The 23,309-nt window shown below is 34.9% G+C and overlaps 1 pseudogene; it reads left to right on the top strand.

The window, feature by feature from the left end:
• Positions 1 to 567: 567 nt before the first annotated feature.
• On the top strand, positions 568 to 21,748 carry LOC102488978 (RNA-binding protein 3 pseudogene; annotated as a pseudogene).
• Positions 21,749 to 23,309: the final 1,561 nt, after the last annotated feature.

Raw genomic sequence — 23,309 nt, 5'->3', positions numbered from 1 at the left:
TCCCATTTTTGCTGTTGCATCTTCAAGGAAGAGGAGCATTCACAAGGCCTGTTTCTGATAGATATGACTGCAATGAGAAACATGCAAGAGAGTGGAGTGAGAACCCAGTACTGGCTGGGAATGTAGTACAAGCTTTTTTTATGCAGAATATAATTTGGGGCCAGACTAGACCTTTTTTGGTCCTCTTAAAAGGCATGTCTTAATTTAAGAAGGGTACAAAAACATCACAAATGTTTATAGCCATATTCATTTTGAAGGAGCTGCCCAGGCATCTAGTTCAGGGGGTAAAAATAGTGAGAGTATCAGGTGGCATGGTGGTTAAGGTCCTGGACTCCCCACATGACTAACCACAGATTGAGTCCCAGACCTAGCAGCTTGCTTTCTCACTTTCTCTCTCTCTTTCTGTTGAGTTCACATGCCCTATAGTAAAACTAAAATAATAATAATAAAATTAATTTAAAACTTTTTTTAAATAGTAGAAAGAACAATTGGTTTAGTCCTATGATTTGTTCATGAAATCTCCTGGGCGGTTTTTCATTATTTTCTTTTCCCTTTTAAAAGCGTCGGATGTTACTGCGACCAAGCAGAGGAGAAAATGACTTAAATAAGGTAGCCCAGAGATTATTTTGTGCAACTATTTCGTTCATCAAAGTTAGTGAATCAAAACCAAGAATTTTGTACCCTGTGGTTGAAGCTTAGAATTCAGTAAAGTAACTTTTTTTTTTTTTTGGTTAGGAATAATGTTTATTTCACATGACCAGGCAGCAGTCATATTCTCGAGACTTTCTGAGTTTCCAGTGAGATAGCTCCAAAAAGCATACTAAATAAGAAAAATGAAAGCATTAAATACAAAGTGGTGAAAACACCAATGCTCATAATTATCTACTGGACAGAAATCTTATCTTTCTGAGGTTGTCATTCTATTATCCTTTATAAATTTAGCTTTAATATAATAATTCAACAAGTATAAAGTGTTTTGATTGAGATCAATTTATTCTTCTTTTATTCCAGGGGGGAAAAAAGAAAAGAAAAACCCTATTCTAGTTGAAAAGAAACAAACAAACAAACAAACAAAAGAAGAACTGAAAATTCAAACTCACTGAAGTCTTTCTTAACCACAGAAGAAAAACTGCTTTAGAATCAGGAAACGTGGGCGACCAGGACTTCTGGACCTGGCAGCTCGAAAATCACACTAGATGCGAGCGCATGCATAAGCTAAATCCTGACAGTAGAAAGGAGAAGGGAGGATGGTGTGGCCATGCCCCTGGCAGTTGATTTCTCACTTTTCCTTTCTCTAGTCAGCACCCTCACCCTTTGGCAAAACAAACAAGCAAACAACAACCACCACAACAACAAAACAGGAAGCATTTCTTTAATTTTGTCAGAGATGTGATTACTGAACTCTTTGATTCTTGGTATTACAGGATTAAGTAATGAAAATTTTGGCTGAGTGTCAATGCAGTACATTTTTGATAATGTAGGCATTGAAAATTGACACCAAATAGGTTAGATAGCTTTTACAATCCTATTAGTTTGGTGGGTATTCCCCTGCCATTTCTCCATTAACATGTGCTACCCTGCTATAAAAGCCCCAACTATGGTTTTATAGATTTATATTCATTGCATTCCTGTCCTGGATAATATGAACTCTTTCCAAATAAGGACTCATCTTTCCTCAGTTCGCTAGAATATCTCAAAAAAATCAAGATGTTTTTGCAGTCTTTTAAAATGAGGTAATAAAAGAAGCCAATGCTTTGACTTGTTCCCCACACACATGACATGATTTTTTTCATCTAGTAATTTAGTAATTTTATAGGAACTTTGAAAAATTATTTCAAAATGTATTTTATTGAGTTAACTTTGTTCATTTTATAATTAGTAAAAAATATTCAGTATTATCATATAGATTTATCAAAGAATCCATCTGGTCATGCATGCTTTAAAAGACTAATACCAATAACACATCTACTTTTTGCCACTTGCAGGTTTTGTTGATCAATGATCTCATTTAATTTTCCCCAAAGAAGGAAACAAAAATATTTTCATGTATATTATAAAAATATTTCACAAGACTACAGGGCCTACCCACTTTGTGTTTTTAAGTGGAACCACACTCATTGGCCCTCTATGTAAAAAAGTAGCTTTAATTTTTCCACTAGTAATAATAGAGTTGGGTGAATACAGCCAAATTCCTTTTTTATTTCCTGTTCACGAAGTAGTAAAGATAGTTTCCTAAAACTAGAAGTTCAAAGCTAAGTCTACATGTTTTAATTAATTATTTCATATTCTACTAAAAATATGATTAATAAATTTTACTAAGCTCTCATATCTTGGTATTATAAGGGATATTTGATTTTAAATAATATCTGAAGCTCAAAACTAATGTGGCTTATGAGATGCACCTTCAAATGGTTTGATACTTCTCATGATGGTAGGTTTTTCTATTGTATGGCACAAATTTGCAAAGTTCTGATTGTAGTCCATGTTTAGAAAGTGAAATAAAATAGGACCTTTCCAGCTCTCTGAATTATAGCATAATTCTTTGTCCATCCAAGTCATCATTATATATATATATATATATATATCATATATATATAGTTTTGTCAGAGGTTGTGTGCATTCACCAGATAGAGAGAGAAAGTGAGAAAGTGGTCTTCATGGGGCATGGTAACGCCACAATCTTTTCTCCTCCATTCTCCTTTTAGGATTTTGGACATGCACATAGATGCGCCCAGCATGTTTCTCAATCTGCCGAGTCTAGAACTTGAACTACACAGTTGGTCATGTGAGATCCAGCCACCTTTATCCATCATGCCACTTGCTAGCCCAGGTTTCTATATTTGAACAAATCTATGGTAATTTGTAAATCACCACAAATTGTCTCTAAAAGTCAACAAAATGATAATATGATAATTATATTTAGAAAAAAGTTTGATGATGGATTTTATGTAGTTTTGTATATCTCAAATATCATCAGAAGCAAACATTGTGTAGGAACAAAAACATAATAAAAAAATCTCAGTAGTATATATTCCCATTGTGGATTCATATTTATTGATATTATTTCTATTTCATTAAATATGAAACAAAAATAATACATGAGTTTCAAAGCCTATTTCTTTTACAAAATTAAGTTGGTTTCTTTTTTCTACTTAAACTACAACCAGTAAGTTTAAACGAAGATCTTATTCTTTTCAGTGTCATGATAATAGCAAGCAATAACAGATTATATCAGAGAAATTTCTGCTGCTTGTCACACTGAGCAGAAAAAAAGAAAACACAGGGATCTTTATTGAGCTTCTAAAAAGGATGGAAATATGGGGGCTGGCAGGTGACATGGCAGCTAAGGCACTGGATTCCCACACGGTTGACCGTGGTTTGAGTTCTGGAGTTGGTGGCTTGCTTTCTCATTTCCAGCTCTTTCTCTGGTCAAATTAAAATAATAGTAATATTAATAATAAATAAAATAAATAATTATTTTAAAAGGGTTAAGATATTTGTTGAACTCTCTTTTTAATGTTATCCAGCTGAATCTTTAAAACACCCTGCAAGATTGTTATTAGACCCATTTTAAGTGTAAGAAATTAGTCTCTAGACCAGCAGATGGTGTAATGGCTATGTTGCTGGACTCCCATGTGGTCAACCATGGTTCAAGTCCCAGACCTGGTGGCTTGACCTCACACTGGGTGCATGTGCGTGTTCATGCGTGCCAAGATCCTGAGAGGAGAATGGAGGAGAAGGGATTGTGGAGTGACCACTCCCCCCCACCCCCGCCGGGGGATTATTTCTTGCTTTCTGTCTCTCTGTATCTCTCTGTCTTTCTGGCAAGTGCACACACCCTATAGCAAAAATCTCTCCAAAGAAGAAAAAAGAAATTAGTCCCAGTGAATTAAGGTGACTTGCCTAAGCAGACTGGGACTTCACATCAAACCTTATTAACTTCATCATCCTTGATATTTCTGTATCACAGAGATGGATGACTTACATATGCATATCATACCACAGAGTTTAATCTTCTTGATAAATATGAAAACATGTTTGTTTTCATTTAAGAAGCTAAATTTATATAACAGTTCAAAATTTCTCATATGATAGTATAGTATAGTTTAGTTTACTATAGTATAGTATAATATAGTTTCAAAGCACCAAAATATTGAGATGACACACTGGGTAGAAGTGCTTGTCTTTTCCTTGTACAATACATGCATCAAAGATAGGAGAAATTTCCATGAATAATAAATCTACAGCCACATGTAAAACAATAAACAATCCCATTAATAGACCTGATGTTTAAGAAGTCACACCCAAGACATGTACAGCACTCTGCAGAGTGAACTGCTCTGGAGATCTCCAGGGTAACACAACACGTATGTGTGGGTGAGGAGGAATGTCAGGCCACAGCTACCACTTAGACTCAGACGACTGCCTTTGGAATTGCTGAATGTATTGTCTCCAGGCTTGTATATGCACTAAAGAGTAGGCAGCATATCTTTCTGCTTAGTGGTTGGAGAACTGGAAGGTAACAATTGAATTGATTTTCCACATCTCCCTGAACTGCCTTTCTCCACTTGTAGACTTTTCCATTTCAGTTAGTGACAATTCCCATCTGTTTGGTTACTTAGACCAACAATTTGGAAGTCATGTTTGACTCGTTGGCTGATAGGAGATGGCAGCCTGATAGGCTGACGGGTGTGTTGGTGGACCTTCTAGAACAGGAGCACAGTTGATGTCCTGGGAGTGTGTGGAAGTTCTCTTCTGATTGCTACCACTCTGAGTGAAGTAAGCAAAATCAGCAATTTAGAGTGAAGGTGCAGAGGAGATGCTGGAAGTTGAAAGTGCGAGAAGAAAATATGAAATAGACTTCAGGGACTATGAGAAAGTGATTGATCTAGGGAAACGTTTTATCATTTTAGAAGTGGACTAATGTCTCACTTCAGGCAGTTAATAGCCAGTTCAAAGCTAGACAAATGCACATGGTTGTATTTTTCATCAAATGATTTCATTGTGAGGGTTAAGGCATTTGTATGAGAGTTGGATCTAACTAGTACTGAAGTTTTGACAAATGATAGTAATCTTGTGTTTTTGCAATGACTGTTACAGTTTTCACCCAGTTCGTGATTTCCCCTTTCCTTTCGTCTGTATTTTGTTCTATGTACAAAAACTATATTTTTGTAAAGTCAAATCTATTATCTTTTCCAAAAGATATCTTGCATTACTTTTTTTTTTGGGGGGGGGAGGTTTGAGGAAGTCCTTCTTTAAAAAAGGATGATATAAGCTTAATTCTCCAATTTTTAAAAAACTTATCAGAGAGCACATGTGCTCACCAGGGAGAGAGAGAGAGAGAGGGAGAGGGAGAGAGAAAGTTTCTGGGCATCCATGCACATGTATCCAGCATTTCAAGTCACTGGTCTGGGATTCAAATCGCACAGCAACCCAATGTGGGGTCTGGCTCCCTAACAACCAGGCCACAGGGTTAGCCTCCACCGATTTTTTTATAAGTAGCAATTTTTTTCTTTTTGAGAGAGGGATTTTTGCTATAGGATGTGTGTGCTTGCTGGAGAGACAGAGCTAGAGAGACAGAAAGTGAGAAATCAATCCCTAGAGGAGATGACCATGCAGCATCTCACACCATCTATTAAAAAATATCTGAAAGTAAATGGACACCTTAAGACTTTGTTTCTGCTTTTTTTACGTGTGAAACAGTAGTAACAATATGGCCTCAGAATATTTAGGTAAATTAACGCACTAAATAAGGACTTTGTGAATTGTCAAACAACCATTCAAGTATTTTTGCTATTCAACAACATGAACCTACCTATTATCTTAATTATTTTTTAATCAAAATTAGAAAATATTTCCCATACTTATTATTCTATAGTTATAGTTTTGTCTTGTTAAACCATTTTCTTTTTAAGGGTCTAGTGTGCCTTTTATTTTTTCCCATTTAAATGATTTCAATGGTCCTTCCAATGAAGGTGTGGGGATAAAATCATTTCCACCTTAGCACAAATGTTAACATAACTCTATGACCTTATTTAATGTGGTTCAACATTGCATTTGCCCATATTTAATAAAACCATAGTCTTTGCTGAAAGGATTATGTGGGCTTTGTTGAAGGGCAAGAAATTTTCTTTGTTGTTAGTGAGTTTCACTTTTTTTTTTTAAGACTTAAAAGGGAAGCAAAACACAAAATAACTTAATTAAAGTTCATTTGATTTTCATTTAAAATGAACAATTGGATATGCTAAATTTTATGAACCTGACCTTTAGGTTATTTGTACACAGTTGGTTTTCTTTTGTTTGTTTTGGTTTAGTTTGATTTTTAAATTTAGAGATTCCCTACTGATGCTGCTTGAGTGCAATCCTCTTGCTATTTATTCATATCATGCTATCTATTATTTTGAAATAACATTTTTATTCTTACAGCTTCCACAAATATTAAATCTTTTTGCAGAGAACTTTTTAAAAAAATCCAACCAATGAGAAAATTATACCCGTCTCATCAAGGTAAACAGGCAAGCACCAAAAAGGCTAAAAATCGTTGCTTGTCTTATTTCCCATCCCTTTATTAAGAAACTCATTAATACTTGTTTTCTCTGACACCTTGAGTGATGTTTGAAGTATCTATAAATTCTTTTCATTTATGTTGCCTTGTTCTTCAGCATAAATGCTTTTAAAAAAGCATTTTCCTTCCACATTATGCTGGTTGTATAGTGGGAGCCAAGATGGGATGGAATTTTATTTTTATTTACAGTAGGTTTGATCAGTTTACATTCTCCCAGAGACAAAAAGAGTCTCAGAAAGGACTAGCAGCTACTGCCGTTGCGTCCCCTTCTTTTCTTCCTCCTTTTTCTCCCTCTTCTTTTTCTTTTCTTCCTTTTAAACCTTTCTTCCTTCTCTCTTTCCTTTAAACTCCCTCCCTCTTCCTTCTTCTCCTTCCTTTTTTATTCTTCCTTCTCCTTTTTCCATTTCTCCTTTTTCTCTTCCTCCTCCTCCTCTTTTTCTGATAGGAAATTGTCTGTTTTATTAGATTAATGACTAACCCTAGTATGAAAGAGCATAAAGACCAGGAATTAATCTCCAAAAGGCAATAACATTATGGTACAGTTTACCTTGAAGTTGAGACAATAAAAAGAGGACATGCCAAAATTAAAATATTGATAAATTCAGATGTATCTATATGTCTTCTAGAAACAGTTATGGTGCTATGGGCTATCAATAAATATTTTCCTTGTAAAAGATGTTTCCTTGACAAATAGTAATTGTATTTATCTATGGGATACATTATGACATTTGAATCTATGTGTATAGTATGAGAGTATTCAGTCAGGTTGATCAGCAAATCCATTATCACTTTTTTTGTGATGAATACCTTAAAAATCTATTTTAGCAATTTTGAAAATTACAATACATTATTATTAATTGTTATCACCATGCAGTGCCATAGATCACTAAAACTTATTACTCTAGACTAACTAAAGCTTTGCACCTTTGCTCATTCATTCATTCAGTTATTCATTTCATAAGAGAGAAAGACAGAGAGAGAGAGAGATGCACATAGAAAAAGGGACACAATACCCATGTTAGCATCTTGATTCTGTGATCATCAACCCTCCCTAGATCAGGGGCATGCATGCACCTGTCATACTCAGGGAGGCCTACATAGGTGAACCCACAGCACTCCCATCCTGGACAATCTTGCAGAGTATCCTATTTTAATACTGCACCATCATCTGACTCTCCAACATTTTGTATCTGTTGATTTCATCTTCCTTTTCTCCATTCAGTCCTCTCCCCTCTAGCCCCTGGTAATCACCTTTATAATATTTCTAGGAGAATAACTTCTTTAGATTCCATGTGTGAGATCATACAGTATTTTGTGTGTGTGTGCATGTGCCTGGCTTATTTAAGTTAGCATAATGTCTTTCAGTTCCCTCTATGTTGTCAGAAATGACAGGATTTTCTTTTTTAAGGCTGTATACTATTTCATTGAATATTTTTATTCCCAGTTGTTAAACAGTTAAGTTGCCACCCTATCTTGACTATTGTGAATAATGTTGAAATGAACTTGGGAGTAAAGATATCCTTTTGACATACTGATTTCAGCTTCTTTGGATATATACCCATAAGTGGGATTGCCGGATCATATGGTAATTATAATTTTGACTTCTTAAAAAACCTTCCTATGATTCTCAAAAATAGCTGTATTGTACAAGAGTTCTCTTTTCTCCACATCTTCATCAACACTTATAAACATTCCCCTTCTTAATAATAGCCTTTCTAATAGGCATAAAGTGATGTTTCATTGTGGTTATAATTTGCATTTCCCTGATGATTAGCAATGTTGAGAATTTTTTTCATTTATCTATTGGCCATTTGTATGTATTCTTTTGAGAAATATCTGTTTGGATCTGTTGCCCATTTTTAAATTGAATTATTTGTTTTCTTGCTATTCAGTTGAGTTACTAATATGTTCTGCGTATTAGATCACTATGAGACATGATTTGCAAGTATTTTCTGTTAGTGTATTGGTTGGCTCTTCACTTGTCATCTTCCCTTTGCTGTAGAAGCTTTCAAATTTGATGCAATTCCATGTAATTATAACAGCATGGTACTGGCATAACAACAGGCTCATCAAGCAATGGAATAGAATAGAAAGTCCAGAAATAAACTCAAGTATTTATGGTCAATTGATTTTCAACAAAGGTGCCAAGAACATAAAATGGGAATATGACAGTCTTCAATAAATGATGGGAAAACTGGATATGCACATGCAGAAGAATACAAATGGTCCCTTAACTTACATGATATATAAAAATCAACTAGAAATGGATTAGCGGCTTGAACATAAGAGCTCAAACTATCCAGCTATCAGGAGAAAGCACAGGGCAACAGTTCTATAACCTTGGTCTGTAAAGTGATTTCTCGGGTAAAATTCCAAATGCACATGCATCAAAAGCAAATATAAAAAAATGAGACTGTGTAAAACAGAAAAATTTCTGCATGTCTGGTTTGAAATGATATCTCTCAGCCATTTAGCAGTAAACTTGTAGCTGCCAAGGTAAAGTGTCTTTCTCCTCTATAATAATTAACCTCTTCAATATTTCAGATTGTATTTTCTTATAAAATATTTGGTTTATAAATGATTTATAGGTTTATTAAGCTGTAAATTTCTTAACCAGAGAATTTACACAGTTAAGAAGAAATTTTTTTAACCTGAGCTTACCATAGTACCATCTGATAGGTTGTTATATGTTTATTATTTTGTCTATTACTTCAGAGAATCTCAAGTCTGGCAATGTTTGTTAAATTGTCCAACATTTGTGATCTTGTTAGCAACATGAAAGTATTTAAAACTATAGGTAAGCTTTAAAATATGATGTTTGTCTTTTTAAGAAAGGAGACATCATTTTACTAGTAGGACAGATTTAAATAATAAATTATATGATTTGTTCCACATAATTCTTACAAACATAGAGTTCTAATTTTTATAATATAGATATATCCAAGTCTCAGCAAATGAAAGTACTGATTAACTTATAAAGAAAAATATTTCCCTATCACTATAGAAATTACAAGATTATCTTCTGCATATGACATAAGAAGCCAACATGAAATTTTGTTTATTCTTTGAATTCTCATATTTAGTCAAGATATGCTTATACTGTAAAAAAATAAATAAAATATCTTTTAGGGAAGTTTTATGGTCATAGCAAAATAGAATGGAATATAGAGAGTTCCCATGTCCTCTCTGCCTGTCTCTACATGTTCACAACCTCTCTGACTGTTGACATCTCACACCACAGTGGTATATTAGTTATAATCATAATCAATGAACCTGTATTAACATATCATTTATCATTCAAAGTCTATAGTTTACATTAGGGTTCAATTTTGGCTTTGTAAAACCTATGGGTTTTGACAAATATATAACGACATGTATCCACTATTGTAATATAATATATGATATTTTAATTACCCTAAAAGTTCTCCATACTCTGCCTATTCATCCTTCTTCCCCCTCTTGCCCCTGACAAGTACTAATGTTTTTACCATCTCCATAGGTTTACTTTTTATGGAATGTCATCTAGTTGGAATCATACAGTGGGTAGCCTTGTCAGATTGACTTCTTTCACTTGGTAACATGCCATTTGTAATTATTTTCATTCTTTTCCATGATTTACTGTTCATTCCTTTTAGCACAGAATATTTCATTATCTAGATATATCAATATATCATTGATTATTTACCCATTCACCTACTGACAGACACCTTGATTACATCCATGTTTTGGCAGTTATAAATAAAGTTGTAAACATCATATTTGGGTCTTTGAGTGGACATAGTTTTCCATTTATTGTGGTAAATACCAAGGATCATATAGTAAGTATTTTTGGAAACTATCACACTGTCAGGACCAGCAGATGATGTAATGGTTATGTCGTTAGACTCCCACATAATCAACCATGGTTCAAGTCCTGGACCCAGAGGCTTAAAAACTCATGGGGTGTGTGTGTGTATGTGTGTGTGTGTGTGTGTGTGTGTGTGTGTATGCCCAAAATCCTGAGAGAAGACTGGAGAAGGGATTGCAGCATGGCCATCCCCCTTGGAGGGTGATTTCTTGCTCTCTGTCTCTTTGCATGTACTCACCAGAGAAACAGAAAGCAAAAATCTCCCCCAAGGGGGGGATGGTCAGGCTACAATCCCTTCTCTGTTCTTATCTCGAGATCTTGGGCATGCACTCTGTCTCTCTGGTGAGCACACATGTCCTATAGCAAAAATCTTTTTAGAAAAGAAAAGAGAAGAGAAAAGAGAGGAGAGAAGAGAAGAGAAGAGGAGAGGAGAGAAGAGGAGCGGAGGGGAGGGGAGGGGAAGGGAAGAGGAGAGGAGAGGAGAGAAGAGAAGAGAGAAGAGAGAAAAAAGGAAGGGAAGGGAATGGAAGGGAAGGGAATGGAAGGGAAGGGAAGGAAAGGGAAGGGAAGGGAACGGAAGGGAAGGGAACAGAAGGCTTTTATGATTCCAGACAAATTTTATAATTATTTTTCTATTTCTTTGAAGTGCATCTTTGGTAGTTTGGTAAGAATTGCATTGAATTTGTAGATTGAGTAGGATTGACATCTTGATTGTATTAATTCTTCCAATCCAGGAACATGGGATGCTTTTCCACTTTTTTGAATCATTTTAAATTTCTTTTTCTAATGTTTCATAGTTTTCCTTGTAGAGATCTTTAACAACTTTGATAAAAGTTATTCCTAGATATCTTATTGACTTTGTGGCTATTGTAAATGGAATAGTCTTTTTTTTTTTTTTCAATTCTACCCCAGTTTGTGCATTGTTGGTGTATAACAATGCTATAGATTTTTTTTTTTTTTTTTAGATTTTTATATGTTGATGTTTGTATCCTGCCAGAAAAGACAATGGGTTGTTGAGATCCTCATTGATTAGTCCTTTTAGTACTATATAATGTCCTTCTTTGTCTCTTCTTACATGTTTCATCTTAAAGTCCATTTTTCTGTTATCAGTATCACAATTGTAGCCTTTTTTTGGTTTCCATTTGCTTTGAATATCTTTGTCCAGCCCTTCACTTTAGACTATGTATGTCCTTATCAGTGAAGTGTGTTTCTTGTAAGCCGAATATAGATGACTTCTATTTTGTTTTATTTTGTATTGTTTTGTTATTATCCATTTAGCCAGTCTGTGTCTTTTAATAGGAGAATTTAATCCATTAACATTCAATGTTATTACTGATATTTGCAGATTTACCCTTATCATTTTGTTAACCATTTTCCTGGTTGATTTTTGTTCTCTTATTTCTGTTTTTCTCTTTTTTAAAAGTTTCCTGCTATAATACTCCCTTTAGTTCTTCTTGTAGAGCTGCTCTAGTATTGGTGAATTCTTTTATTTTTGTTTAGCCAAGAATACTTTTATTCATTCTTCCTATTTGAAGGATAATCTTGCTGGATATAGTATTCTTAGTTTAAATTGTTATTCTTTTAATGTTTTAAATACATCTTCCCAGTCTTTTTTTGCTTGCATTGTTTCAGTTGAGAGATCTGATGTTAACCTAGTGGGATAACCTTTATAAGTAACTTAATGTTTTTCTCTTGCCACTTTTAGAATATTGACTTTGTCTTTGATTTTTATCAATCTGACTTTGATGTGCCAGGGGAAGGATCTTTTTGTGTTGGTTTGATTTGGAGTCCTTCTTATTTCTTGAGTCTGAATTTTTCCGTGTTCAGGCAGTGTTTTGTGAAAGAAGTTTTCTGTGCCATTAGCAGTGTCTTCACCTTCTGGAATATACTTTATATGGATATTTGGGCATTTCATGATGTCTAGAATTTCTCATATATTATCTTCATTGTTTTTTAATTCTTTATGGTGACTTGGTCTATGTTGGAGACTTTGTCTTTGAGGTTAAAAGTTCTCTCTCCTGAATGGTCCAATCTGCTGCTAATACTTTCTAGGGAGATTTTAATTTTTTGTATGGTATTCTTCATTTCCAGAAGTTCTGTTTGATTGTTTTTTAGAGTATTTATCTCTTTACAAAATTCCTCTTTCATGTCCTGTAATGACTTTCTCATTTCCTGGAATTTATTATCTCTTTTCTTTTGCATTTCATTGAGTTTTGTCACTATGAATGTCCAGAATTTGTTTTCTGACATTTCTGTGTATTCCTTTGTGAGGGTATAGTATACTAACCTGGGAGAGAGTTAACACCATGTTTTCTCATGTGTCTTTGAGATCTGCACTGGTTTTTGGTCATCTGATGCCGTATTCACTTTTTCCTATTTATTGGAGTACATTCTGTAATATTGAAAGAGGAAATTTCACCTTTAGTTCTCAGATGTGTTCTTATTGAAGGGCTGTGTCTCCCAGATCAGAGAAGTTAAAACTTATGCAAGTTAACTTCAGGTGATTGGCTCTGCTATCAACCTTTCAGCTCTTAATGATGTGGGAACAAGCTAAGGAGATATAACTTAGTGAAGAAGATCAAGTGCAGTGCATGAGTTGGTGTACCATAAATTCTAAAGACAGTTCCAGGGACTGATGGTGCACTCAGGAGAGAAGGCCTGCTAAGACAAGGTCCAAGTCTCCCAGTGGGTGGGCTGAGCCTGGGCCACAGAAAGCTCCAAGCTAAGGAGTTCTACAAGTCAGTAATGTGTGTGTGTGTGTGTGTGTGTGTGTGTGTGTGTTTTAAGAATTATTTTATTTAACTTTATTTATTTAAATTTGAACAGAGAGGGAGGTAGAAAAAGAGAGAGATAGTGAGAGCAAAAGCGAGAGTAAGAGAGAGAGAAAGTGAGAAAGCAAACTGTGAGCCATTGTCAGCATTTGGGAGTCCAGTGACCTTAACCACCATGTACCTACCAGATCCAGTAATGTGTTTTTAATGGCAAATTTCATTTGTTTATTGCTAGTAAACAGGAGCTTGATTTAATTTTGAATTTTAACCTTTTAACTTGCAAACTTGGGTTACTACTTTATTAGTTAGACTATTTTTTGTCACTTTTTTCAGATTTCTATGTAGATAATCATGTTATCTTTTAACAAAGATAGTTTTATTTCTTGTTTTCTAATCTCTATGGGTTTTACTTACTTTTCCTATCTTTTTGCATTAAGTAGGATTTCCAGTATGATGTTGGTATACAGTAGTTAGTGGGACATCCTTGTCTTGTTCCTGGTCTTTATAGGAAAGCTTTGAGTTTCTTACCATTAAGTATGATGTTAGCTGTAGGTTGCTTGTAGATATCTTTATAAGTTGAGAAAGTTTCCTTTTTATTTCTGGTTTGTTGAATGTTTTTATCATAAATGGGTGCTAGATATTGTCAAATGTTTTTCTGCACTCATTAATTTAATAATGCAATTTTTTATCCTATTTATACAATGGATTACACTTGATTTTTCAAGTTGTTTATTACTTTACAGTTTAATATACAAATGGCCTCTACTGATAGTTCAACTTACATTTTTTTTCATCTTTAAGATTATTTGAAGGGAATATGCATTCAATCAAACCATACTTTGAGTACATATTCAGCCATTCCATTTTTCACTTTCATTATAGTATTTGATAAAATGCATGATATATTCAACATTTTACTATAAAATAGGTTCTGAGCATGTTTAGAGTTAGTTAGACTATGATGTTTGGCAGGTTAGATATATTGGAGGCATTTTTGATGTATGATATTTTAAACTTACAATGGATTTATCTGTATTTAATGCCATCCTAAATGAAAGAATTTCTGAATTTGTTTCAGCTTTGTTCTTGCTCAGTCTACTTCACCCCAATCTTTTACTTCCCTTGACAATTATATAGTACTATTACATCTTAATAAAACTTGGATTTAGTTTTTTTTTTAAAGAATTACTTTAACTTTATTTATTTTAATTTGACCAGAGAGGGACAGAACAAGGGGCAGAGGAGAGAGAAAGCAAGCTGCCAGGTCCGGGACTTGAACCGTTGTCGGCCATGTGAGAGTCCAGTGCCCTCAACCACCATGCCACCTGCCAGCCCCCAATGTGGGTTTAGTTTTAGTGTCATCTTATGAAGTGACTGTTGAAAATGACCACTGAAAATAAAGAATTTTAAATTTTTCATTCATTTTATTTATTTTGTGTGAATGAAAGAGGAACCTCCACAGGGCCTTCATGGCATAATTCACTCCCAGCCTCAAACAGTCTAGATCCTGAGCACATTTCTTGGGTCTGGATCTTCGAATGCCTCTCTAGGTTTGGAAAGTTTTCTTCCAGAGTTTCATGGAATAGCTTATCAATGCCCTTAGTTTTTTCACCATCTGAGCTACCGATTATCTGGATGTTTGGGCATTTAATGGTATCTTGTATTTCATTTTGGGGGGTTATTTTCTCAGTCTTTTTAAATTTTTTTCAGGTCAGAGGTTCTGTCTTCTACACCTGAGATTTGATCTTCTGCATAATTGAATCTGTTCTTAATACTTTCAAGGGAGGTTTTTAATTTCCTGTATTATAGTCTTCATCTCTAAAATTTTTGTTTGATTCTTTTTTATGGTATGTATTTCCTCTTTCAGATCATGCAAGAACTTCTTCACCTCCTAGAACTCATTGTCTCTTTTTTCCTGCATCTTCTGGAGTTCATTGTCTCTCTTCTCTTGCATCTCTGTTAGCTTTGTCACTATGACTTTCTAAATTCTTGGTCTGACATTTCCAAGAGTTCTTTTCTTTTGTCTGTGGAGGGTGAGGAATCTTCATTGCTTGACCCCAAGATCTAGCCAAGGTCAGAGTAATCCTCAATTCCCACGAATCTGCTGCACAAAGGAAGAAAAACGAAACTGTAGAGAGATTGCAGAACACCTTCTCCTGCATGCCTCTGAACACTCAGATTTAACTCCAAAAATTAAAACGTATAATCCAGCAGATGACCAGAAGCCACTGCAACGACACAAGAAATAAGAAAAGTCAGGAAAATATCTCTCCCCAAAGGGAAAAGAATAACTTCTCACTCACTTTTTAGAATAACCTTAAGATTTAATTTTCCTGTTTTCTTTTGAAAATGAGGGACCTGTTCAATAATTGCAGATTAAAGAAAATATTCATAATTATCTGTTTTTTAAAGTGTTCAAGGTTTCTTATAAACTATTATTTCTATATTAATCAGGATCTGCTTAATATAAGAAATTATTTTACAAAAGAGAAAATGAGGCACCAGCAGATGGCATAATGGGTACATTGCTGGACTCCCATGTAGTCATCCGTGGTTCAAGTCCTTCACTTGGTAGCTTAAAACTCATGCTAGACCCTTGTGCATGCATGCCCAAAATCTCAAATGGAGAATAGAGGAGAAGAGATTGTAGCGTGGTCATCCCCTCCAGGGGGTTCTTGCTTTCTGTCTCTCTGTCTCTTTGGCAAGCACACATGCCATATAGCAAAAATCTCTCCAAAAAAATGAAGTTAATAGTGAATGTTTCTTCACCTGGTTTCATCCATTCTGCAATAAAAGGCAAATCTTTCATGTTTAGGAATTAGTATGTATGTAAAGTTTATATTGTTAAAACTTTCTTATGTAGGTCATAAAAATTTCAAAAAGGATGACTTATGGGTTCTAGGAAAGACATCAATTTGAACAATGTGTGGATTATTCTTATTAGCACATAATATAGAAAACAAACAGTATATTGAATTAATACAAAATAAGAGAACTTCAAGAAACCTGATCAATTATATTATATCCCCATTTACTAGTTTTAACTTAAATAGTACTCAAATCAGGGTTTTCAAATGAAAATTCTTATTTTTCCCCTTAGAGAAACAGCACATTTTTTTAACAGACACACACACACAATGGATGTCATTGAATTAAACAACTTCCAGATAGCAAGCACTGGAAAGTAATAATTTTTTGATAAATATCAATTCACTTTTACTTTTTGTTTTTCTGTCCTTGGGTTTGTAAGGGGAAAACACAAAAACAATTTTCTTGATGACATTATTTTATTTAAATGGACAGATGGTCCGCAGCTATAAATTACAGATATTAGTAACTGGAACACCTGTAGACTTGACTTTTTTCTTATTCTGTCTATTCCTTTTCTTTTTCTTTTCCCCTTTCTTTCTTTCTTCCTTTCTTTTTTTTAATCAAGGTTTTTTTTTTTTTTTGCCATGGGGGACATGCACTCACTAGAGAGAGAGAGAGAGACAGAGACAGTAAGAGGGAAAGTGAGAAATCACTCCTCAGGGGAATGGCTACACTGTAAGTTCTTCTCCGTTTCCTCCATTCTCCACCTGAGATCTTGACCATACATGCACCTGCATGATTTTCAAGCTATTGGTCCAGTACTTGAACCATGGTCTGTCATGTGGGAGCCCAGTGATGTATGCCATCTGCCAGCTCCCTCTTTGTTGTTATTCAATGTGTTGTTAAATTGTTTTGGATAACTTTAGATAAAAGTAGCAGAAACTCCTTTCAAACTGGCCTAAACCATGGGAAAAATAAATGTTATTTCACAGAAAAGAAAGTCAAGAAACAACATAGGTTCAAGGTTGGTTAATCAGTGGCTCAAAGATCCCATAGAGGTCCTGTTGTTTGGAATTAGGCAGCTGAATTTCCAGTCCTGGTTGGCTCTGGTTAATAATTGTTCCAGGGTATTCTAAGTGCTATTTGATTTCTGGCTGGGAATGGAATGTAATTATCCTCAGGCTAATCAAACCACCCAGAGCACAAGCAAAGGGTCAACTTTAACTAAGGCTTGCGGGCAGTAATGTGTGTGTGAGTGGGTAGAAAGAATACATTTCTGAATTAAAACCAATGCTCTGTTAGGAAAGAGAAAAGGAAGAATGGATTGAGGGCAAGTAGACATCATTTTAAAACCAACATTTTAATGCCAGGAAATTACACATACAAATGCAGGTTTTTAGAGTATTTTGAAAAATCAAAACTCTGGTAACAATAGTTCTAAATTCCAACAATTGCCCAGGGCTGTAAAACAAAGGAGCCCATGCCCTCTTAAGACTGGACATGCCCTCTTGAGTTTGCCAAAGTCCATATCTCTCACTTGTTTTGTTTCACTCAAGTACTTGCCTGGCCCTGGAAAGGAACTGAATTTATGACTCATGCTGTATTGTAACTATAGCCAATAATATGTTTCTCCAGATAGTCTTTAGAAATTTTATATTCTAGTCTAATTCATTTTTCTCTTTAAATGAAAATTTGAGATTAAATAAAAATGTTCAAACACTATTGCTTTCAATAGTACTGCAGCTAGATAAAAACTCTGCAATTACTTTAAGCCTCTCATTTTATATTCTAAAGTCATGCTCAGTAAACACAATACTTTATGTAAAATTTATGTTTTTCTTTGTTGACATTTACATTTTTTCCCTAAGAAATGTGTATCAACATTTCAATGACACATGATGTATGTATGTGTGTGTGTGTGTGTGTGTGTGTGTGTGTGTGTTTAGTAGGAAGAGTGTCAGCTGAAATTCTGTAATGGGAAATTCAATTTATTCTTTCTTCACGATGTCTCTGAAAATGTACATTTTCTGTCATGATGGATCCATGTTTTGATTATTTTTAATTTTGGTCTCTTTACTCTGCAATGTTCCATGAAGCTTTTCATATAATTTACAAACTTTTGTCCCATACAATGCCATGCTACTCCTATTTCAATATCTAACAAAGAATCAATGAGCAAGTAATTGAAACAGAAGTGAAATTATTTGAAATTTGTCATAAATGTGCATATTACATTCTGGACACAACTATGAAGTCTAAATCAGAAGTAGTTAGGAAGATATACACAGTTCATCATAGACAAGAATTTTATGTGTGTGTAATTGTAAGGCTCATGGTCTGCTAATGACTCTAGCACCATCACATATACCAATGCTTTATGTTAATGTTCTCTAAATGTATTATTTCCTCTTCTTATGTCATCTTTACAACTGGCATTACTTGCTTAAGTGTTTTCTTTTTTATTCATTCCAGATAGAGGCCAGGAGAGAAAATTGAGAACAAATACTATTTTGGGGCACAAAAGGGTTCATCAAAAGGCATGTGGAAAATAACTTGTAATGTCTTCTTTGGGCACTAGTTTTTGAAATAATATGATTTTATAAACATTTACATTTTTTCCATGTTTTTAGTGCTGGGCTTTTCCCTGTTCTATAATCAAGTGCGATATTTTGTTCAGAAAGAACAATGACTTGTAATTTAAATAAAATATCACACTTTATAATGATAAGGTTCTGGTGAAGGAAGAAAAATAAATAAATGAACACATTTAACAGACAATAACTTCCCAAATAAATCTATTTAACCAAGACACAACATAACCCAGTGTGAAGTGGCATGCTATGCTTATTCTTGCTACCACTCTTCATCATCTCCCTAGGAGTGTGAACCATTATTGTGGAAAAAAGTAAACAAAAAATTATTGTAGGAAAAATATACTCAAAAGTTGTGTAAAAGCTCTTAAAACCTCTGTCCAAATGTTTTATTTCATTAAAGTGAACAAAAGAAAGAAAAAGCTATTGCTTTGAATGGTTCTATTACTTTCATAAAGACATTTCCCTCAGCCATTTCAGATCTTTCACTCTACACAGAAATTATATAAACAAGCAGACCATTCATATAGTCTTAATTCACCAAATACTTTCCAAAGAAGCCTTACTTAAATAAAAGTTTGAAGGGCTGCTGATTTTTGTTTTATAAAAATTGAGGGAGTTGAGGCCAACAGGTGTAATGGGTATGATGCTAGACTCTCACATAGCTGATTGCAGTTCAAATACCAGACCTAACAGCTTCAAAATCATACCAGGCAAGTGTGAGTGTGTGCCCAAAATTCCAGGAAGAGAATGGAAGAGATGGATTTGCAGTGAGACCATCCCCTCAAAGGATGATTTCTCACTTTCTCTCTCACTCTCTCTTTCTCCAGGGAGCACACACACTCCATGTCAAAAACTTTAAAAAATAAAACTTGAGGGAGTGGTGTATTTCATGGTCAAGTAAGTTTAGGAAATTATAAATTAGAGTAAGTTTTATATATTAGAAATTTGAGGAGTAGGAGAACTCTGTATCTAGTTCTGTACCATCAAAACTTCTATCACATGTGCCTTAGAACATCTCAAATTCTTAGAATGATCTGTATTGCTAATTCAAAAGGTTCATCTTCATGCGTTTTAAATCTACTCAATCTTTACTAGTACAAAATATTCTAAGAAATTCATCTCCTTGAAACTGTTATTTAACATTTAAAGTCCTAAAAGTAGTAATGAACTGTCTTGATAGTTTATCCTAATATAAAATGCAAAGCATTACAAAAGAAATTCTGAAAAGATTTTAAAGTATTCTGAGTAAAATAGTGACATACTTCAAAAACGTAGTTCTTTTTAGCTTAGCAACAAATATTTATGTTAGAGACTGGAGATGTAATAATGATATTATTTTTCCTGTAGAAGATAAACTGAGAGCTATTCAGATGGAATTTGGCTTAAGTTTGTGGCCACCCACGGGGTTGTAATACTTCCCTCACCTCTGTCCTTTGGAAAACCCATCCAAAAGTGAACTGTAGAGATTTACCAGAAAATAGTGAAGGGAATTACTGCATTGCTTCATACTTATTAGTGCTGATAACAAGTATAGATAACAATAGATATTCAGATCTATCTGAGGAAAAAACCCTTGGGTCTGCCTTCAGCTGTGATTGCTGCAGAGAAAATAAAGCAAAGCAGAAACCCACAGGCTCTTGGAGCAGCTAGCTCCAAAGGGCCTAAACCAAGCAAATCCACTTCTTTTTCTGTTTCACTAGATTAGACAAGTAAAATTTTCATGCAAGAAATTGACCTCTAGTGTTCCTTATTTTTCTTATAAGAGCAGTAATCCTACCATGGGGATTTCTCATGACATCACCTAAACCTAAATCTAATTTAAAGAACCCATCTTTGAACACCATAACATTGAGAGTGAGGGCTCCAACGTATTAATTATTTTTATTTATTTATTTGTTTATTTATTTATTTATTTATTTTGTGGGGTGGGTTACAAACATTCCATTTGTAAGACCTACTTTGTTTTTTTTGCCCTGATTTATGAAGACTTAAGAGAGGGGATTTCAAAGTACTTTGAGATACTAAAAGCATATTGAAATTGAAATTTTCTTCAATTACTTTCAAATAAAACTAGGCAATGAATATAAATAAATGTGTCCATAGAAAACCATAGTATAACACTGGAAAGTAATGTAAGGGATATGTAATATCTGAATTAAAAATCTTCTGTCAGGGACCAGCAGTTGGCATAATGGCTATGTCACTGGACTCCCATATAGTTGACCATGGTTCGAGTCCTGGACCCAGTGTCTTAAACTCACCGCAGTATGCATATGTGCCCAGGATCCCAAGAGGAGAAAGGAGGAGAAGGGATTGCGGTGTGACCATCACCCCTGGGGGTTGATTTCTCGCTTTCTGTCTCTCTCTGTCTTTCTGGTGAGCGCCGGTGCCCCATAGCAAGAAACCTCTCAAAAAAAAATAAATAAATAAAAAATCCTCTGTCAATACGTTGACAGCTAAAATTTGTTTTTACTAACCAACTAAATCTTTCAAACCACGTTTTTAAACTAGAGAAAATAATTATAGTAACAATAATAGTTATAGAAGATATTAAAAGTATAGTTATGAGTTTTCACATAACATTTACAAATTAAATGACTGATCAAGCGTCTTCCTGTGAGGTAGCCTCCCTGTTCTCTTTGCTTTTCAGAGCTTTCCGTGTTTGGTTCTTTTACGTATTAGTTTTTAGGACTCCAATTCACCGCCGGTTCCTCTGACGAAGGGAAGCTCTTCCCGGGAGTGCGCAACTTCAATGCCGATGAGCAGGCACTGGAGGACCACTTCAGTAGCTTCGGGCCTATCTCTGAGGTCGTTGTCAAGGACCAGGAGACAGTGATCCCAGGGTTTTGGCTTTATCACCTTCACCAACCCAGAGCATGCCTCTGATGCCATGAGAACCATGAATGGAGAGTCTCTGGAAGGTCGCCAGATCTGTGTGGACCATGCAGGCAAGTCTGCCAGGGAACCAGAGGGGATGCCTTTGGAGCTCGGGGTGGCAGCTACTCTAGAGGTGGTTGGGGGCAAGGACATGAGATGGCAGGTGTGACAGTTGACCTGGAGGATATGGTTATGGGTGTGGACGGTCCAGACTACAAGGGCAGAAGCCAGGGTGGTAATGACCACCACTCAGGAGGAAATTACAGACAATTATGACAACTGAGATGAGGCCTGCACACATAATAGACACAAGGAATAACACTTCTGACCCAGGATGGTCCTTCCAAATAGCTACATTTATGAAGACTTTTAGAACTGCACCAAAACATCTGTTTTAGTACAACATCTGTTTTTGAATTGAGCTCCTAAGGTAGCTTGTTAAAAACCTTTTAGAAACCTCCATATGTTTGAAAATTTTTTTTTCTCTTGTTTACTGACAAGTTGGGATATTTGTAAAATGGATATTTTTAGTTTTATCCTTTTTTCTTTTTTTTGGTTTGGGTTCTCAGGATATGGATTCTGGCCAAAAAAAACAAGTTTGGTCCGAGTTTTAAAATTAATATATACCTAAGGATATTTTTAAAAGCTCTACATGTGATATTTATCATGTAATGATAGGAAGCGGAAGCGGTTTTCCAAAGTATCTTTTAAGAAATCTGCACCAAGAACATTATTACTTGGAGGGATTTTTTTTAAACACATAATCATGGCTCTGATTATATAGAAGAGTTTCTTTTTCTAAAATTATTTTATTTAGCTTTATCCATTTACTTTATTTTCATCTGACCAGAGAAGGGCAGAGAGAGAGATAGAAAGTTAGGAAGCAAGCTGCCAGTTTGAGACTTGAACCATGGTCAGCAATGTGAGAGTCTGTAACCCTTAACCACCATGCCACCTGCTAGCCCTAGAAGAGTTTCTTAAAATTGTTTGCGAATGTCATTTTTTTTAATACTGAAAGAAAAGAATATTCTGTTGTGTCCCATATTGTGTATAGAATGTCCTTCACAGAGCTGACTAAAAGAAGAAATGTGAAAACAAAAACAAAACAAAAAATTAAGTGACTGACAATAGATATAATGTCTCAAGTAAATATTAAAGAAAACTTATTTTCTAGAAATTTTAATTAGAACTATTAGGGCGATCTTTGTATTCAAGAGAAAGTCAAATACCTAGAGATGAAGTTAGAGTTTCATGGAACTAAGAGAAACTATAAATTTCACACTCAGTATTGTAAATTCCAGAAATAATGCATTGCAAACTCATTCCTATGAATTTAGGAGATAGGAGAAAGGGACCCTAAAAATACACTTAGGGTATAGGCCCAAGATGGAATCATAAAATGGTTAAGTTTTAAGATGGAGACACAACAGCTCAGCAGCAGCTGAGCTTTCACAGAAATACTTGCTGGTAGGAAACATCCTACAGTAGTGACTTGATTGACCTAAAACAAATATAGCAATTAAGACTTTTTTCCAGGTCCCACCACATTCCAGTAAGAAGATAATGTCTTTCATTGCCCAATGCTTTTAGACAGTCTCATGACCATCATACCCACTCCAAAATTAGGAGAAAAATGACCAACCCACATAGCACATGACCCTCACTCTGAGGGGAATGTGTACATAAGCACCTTCGAAGGAAGATATAACCCCTAACCTCAGTTTCTCTTTGGCAATCTATTTTCTGGGACACCTTCCTATCTAGGAGCTTTTCTCTCCATCAATAAACTCTGCTTGGCTATCTTCTCTCTGGGTCTTCATCTCTAATTCTTTGTGAGCATGAAA

Source organism: Tupaia chinensis, unplaced genomic scaffold (assembly GCF_000334495.1).
Source record: "Tupaia chinensis unplaced genomic scaffold, TupChi_1.0 Scaffold000018_1, whole genome shotgun sequence".
Taxonomy (NCBI): Eukaryota; Metazoa; Chordata; class Mammalia; order Scandentia; family Tupaiidae; genus Tupaia; species Tupaia belangeri.
Note: the sequence above shows the minus strand (reverse complement) of the source record. Positions and strands in the feature narration are given on the sequence as shown.